At 40.6% G+C, this 4,372-nt stretch overlaps 1 long non-coding RNA gene across 4 annotated transcripts in view; it reads right to left on the bottom strand.

Annotated features, from left to right (window-relative positions):
• Positions 1-4,292, bottom strand: part of LOC128415547 (uncharacterized) — a 30,731-nt gene extending 26,439 nt beyond the window's left edge. For 2 of the 4 annotated variants that reach the window (XR_008330983.1, XR_008330984.1), the window contains exons 1-2: positions 4,210-4,292; positions 3,279-3,400 (exon numbers count right to left, since the gene is read on the bottom strand). This is a non-coding gene — a long non-coding RNA (uncharacterized LOC128415547). Of the gene's footprint in view, positions 1-492; positions 636-698; positions 764-3,278; positions 3,401-4,209 lie in introns of those variants that run through there. The other 2 variants (XR_008330985.1, XR_008330986.1) reach the window with 2 other exon arrangements.
• Positions 4,293-4,372: the final 80 nt, after the last annotated feature.

Below are 4,372 nucleotides of genomic sequence, written 5' to 3'. Positions count from 1 at the left end.
TCTGAGACTGGAATGTAATAATTATATATTAACTTTTAGGAGTCAGATATCCTAAATTATACAATGGAGAAAGAGAGTATATTCCTCTTTCTCCATTGTGTAATTATATAATTAGTTACATGATTTTAAATGGAATTCCTTCTGTATCTGATTATGGCCTATTTCATGGTTTCCAAAAAATCTAAATGGTAATGTATACATACACAGCTTGAATCATAGACTAATATTATCTATTGTAAACAATGAAAGCTAAATTATATTATTATTGTATGTCCATATCCTGTAACATTTCATAGATGAAAATAAACACATCTGTGTTCAATAAGTCTTACTCCCAGGTTAGTGATTACAGCTTAAAATAGATTAGAATCCCTGATTCATCTATAAAAATGCACTATAAAAGTTGTATTGCCTTCTTACTTTTTGACAGCAGTGCACAAACTGGTATGGGGAGAATGGTGAAAAATTATTAAAGAAGAAGATTCCATGGAGAAGACTGGAACAATTTTATTTATGTTTTCTGATTAAAGGAAAGAAAAGAAAAGTGGTCCACTGTCCCCATCATCAGGATACTGTGCTATGGACTCTCCCTCTCCCATGTCATGTCCTAAGCAGCCATCTCACATACACAAGTCCTGTAGCAGAAAGACATGAGAAATAATATCTTAACTTCAACTGGGTAGGTTGATTTGAAGAGGTGCTACATGGCTGATATGAAGAACTCCACCAGGGCCGGATCTTATTGGTGGGCTGCCCTCTCTCCCTGTTAAGTTTCAAAAAAGAAATCAACCACCTGGTTACCAAAACTGCCAATTAAGGACCTTAGAATTGTAGCGTTCTCCTCTAAAGTTTCAGTATCACCTTATCTAAGCTCACACACCTACAATTGATGCAATGCTCAGATCTGGAAAAAATGATACCTATTCTATAGTACAATCCTATTCATATTTACTCAGATATAATTTTGTTTGTGTTCAACAGTTGTTATTCTCTCCCCAGTCTGACCATGTTCATTTTCATATAAAGGCACTGAACTGAACCAAATATCCTTAACTGGAATGTAGTGGAATCCTAGAAAATTATATTTAGACACTGTGACATCTAAATAATCATAACCCGACGATGGTCTGAAGACACAGGTTGCATCAACCCTGCTGAAGTGAAACTCTTCTGCATCTGGTCAGTGTTTAAATGAAAGACTGCCTATGTACATAACATGGAGGCTTATCAATGAAAAACAAGATTGTCATTAATGATATTTCTATGATACCCTATGATCAGAGGTCTCTGGGCATCTTACAATAAAATGTTAAAATAAAACTCAACTACAAAAATCCAACAAAATCAAGAAACAGAGAATAAATCAAATCATATCAATACCAGCAAAAATTCACAGCCCACAGAAGCAGATTACAAACAGTAAAAAGTCATTGTGTATTGTGTTTTTAATATTTGGTTGGGAGCCGGCCAGAGTGGCTGGGGAAACCCAGCCAGATGGGTGGGGTATAAATAATAAATTATTATTATTATTATTATTATTATTATTATTATTATTATTATTATTATTATTATGCAGGGTTGGCTAACCTGTTGTTAGACTTCTGTTTCAGTGTATGTGAAGAAGTGTGCATGCACACGAAAGCTCATACCAATAACAAACTTAGTTGGTCTCTAAGGTGCTATTGGAAGGAATTTTTTTATTTTGTTTAGACTACGGCAGACCAACACGGCTACCTACCTGGAACTAGAACTGTTGTTGGACTTCAGCTCCCATCAGGCCTAGATAGCAGTGTCAATGGGAGTTGGAGTCCAATGACATCTGGAGGGCCACAGGTTAACAACTCCTGCCATAAAGCCTTTAGAATTATAAAGTAAAAAAGGTGGGTTGTTTTTTGTGTGTTTGTGCATGCATGCACAAGTGCACATCATCACTCTTACGGCTCTACATACCACAACTGCCATGTTTCCATTCACATATTGCTAAACTGGATTGCTATACAGTGGCAGACATGCTTTAACCCTTGGCGTGTCCCAAGGGAAGCCCTCATTTCTAGAGCAAAGTAAACGTGCAGATGTGAGGTGTTCTATACCCCTTGTCAACTTTTATTTGTTCAACTTTCCTCATTTAGGTGAGTGCCTTTCATTCCATCAGAGACAGATTTTTGCAATGGAATTCGCTCCGCCGCCCTGGGCGCCAACACAAGAGGGCACTGCAGGACTTTCCAAGTATAACTTCTCTCCCCTCTCCTTGGGAATCCTCTGGGCAGCCAATGGTCTCTGAGCTGCCCCCCTGCTCCAAAGAGAGGTACCTCCTCACAATGCCCCAAAGGGGCCTGGGAAGCACCCCCTGGTCAGCCCCAGAGGCACCATTCGCCTGGAGAACTTGTAGCCAGGGCTGCTGCAACAAACAGCTGTGCAAGTCTTTGGTACGCAGACATGCAAGAGGGCATCAGAGGAGGGAGGGGAGGAAAGAGGGACAGAGGCTAGAGTTGCCCGCAGCACCCCTGACTATCATTCAAGGCACCCCAGGGTGCCATGGCACACTGACATAGTAAATTGAGCAGAAGGCAAGGTGGGGGGCACCAAATTTACTTAATGGATCTGTTGACATCATGTCTCATACTTAGATCACCAAACTAGAAAACCTGGATGTTCACTACTATCTTTGGGGGAAAGTTTTGACCACTGTGATACTGCAATCCAGATAATCTCTTTATTTCAGGTGAAACTGACACATATCGCTGGAACATTGTGTAAATGCAACTTGCCCCACCCCAACAAAAGTGTTAAGTAGTTAGGTTTTATTATACTGACATCTAGTGGACTCACAAAGCACACAGAAATACTGTGTGGTGTGATCCTATGTATGCTTTATCAGAAGTTCCTCTGTGTTGAGTAAGGCTTACGGTACTTCTTTGTAAATTCATTTAGAATTGCAGCCTAAGATCAGCTTCTAAAGCCATGCTTTATTTAATGGACCAAGATGGGTAAATGGCTGAATAATGTGCAGCGAAATCTTCCAGCAATTATCCATCTATTTTATTGCATTTATATACTGTATTTCAGGGGTGCCATCTCACCCCCAGGATTGTGGGTGCCCACCGCTGCCACGCAGATGTGTGATGTTACACGCACATACCTGCACATAGTGTGTGTGATGTCACACACGCACTATGTGCAGGCGTTGAAAAGAACTAAAGAAAACTGTCAAATATTTAAACCACCAAGCGTCACAGCCTGAAAGGACAAAAAAGGGATAATCAAATATTAACTCATACCTTCTCAAAGCACACACCTTAATGTGCCTCTAATTCAACTCAATCACACACAGCGTTCGAAACTCCAATTGTTCTGGTCGCGTTTCACGAGCCGTTTCTGAGCTCTGGGCCCCGTACTGCACCTAAGATTTCAGATTAAAATGGCCACTGTCACTCAGAAATAAATTCCATCAAAGTTCAATGAGGCTTCCTCCCAAGTAAAATATGCATGGATTGGGGACCTGAAAAACTTTCTTTTTGCTTTTCAACCCAAAATGTTTTGTTTAGGTTTTAGTTGCCTTGTTTGGTGTACTTTTAATGTATAGTTTGCTTTTAATCTGAAATATACTAGTCAGTGAGTTATGATGGTTTAAGTAGTGCATGTTAAAGTGTTCTCTACCTCAGACTCTCACAGGGATGCTTAAAATCTAAATAAATTGGGATCACTGAAGGACCCTTAAGTCTTCGGTATGCAAACTGGACGCTCCCACCAGATGTATAGGTCTTTATTATGTGTTAACTGTGGTGCCAAAAATGATATTTTTTTATGAAGGAAAGGTGGTGTAGGGATAATCCAGGGCTTGTCTGCAGAGTGGAAGGAAAGGGGGACCTTTTCTGTCTCCCTACTTCCAGCTACTCTGTGAGTAGCCGGGTGGGCAGGGGAAGGACTAGACACTGTGGAAAATGAACATAATATTTTAGCTGCAGTTCGTTCATTTTCAGCTTTGTAGTCTTTTTTTTAATGCTTTTTATTAAGTTTTCATTTCAAATACAGCAACACCAACAAAATACACAAATATTTCAAATCTATTTCAGCTTTGTATTCTTGCTATTAAAAAAGCGCGCCCAGACATTCCGTTCTGGCGCCTGTTTAAGTGCCATTTCATATTTCACTTTCTAACACTGAGAGGAAAATAAGTTCCTTGCCGTTTCCCCTTCAGACTCAACTCACCCGAAACGTGGAACGAGAGAAATGAACGCTCTAGTGTAAGAGACGTAAAAAGCCGTTTCCTCCCTCAGGGAGCAACAACCGCTTTTAAGGGGCGGACTTGGGGGCGGCGCTTAACCCCCGTCTCGCGCCTCCTTTCCCCTCGATCCCGCCCACCCCGCGCTCC

Source organism: Podarcis raffonei, chromosome 6, assembly GCF_027172205.1.
Source record: "Podarcis raffonei isolate rPodRaf1 chromosome 6, rPodRaf1.pri, whole genome shotgun sequence".
NCBI classification, from domain to species: Eukaryota; Metazoa; Chordata; class Lepidosauria; order Squamata; family Lacertidae; genus Podarcis; species Podarcis raffonei.
Note: the sequence above shows the minus strand (reverse complement) of the source record. Positions and strands in the feature narration are given on the sequence as shown.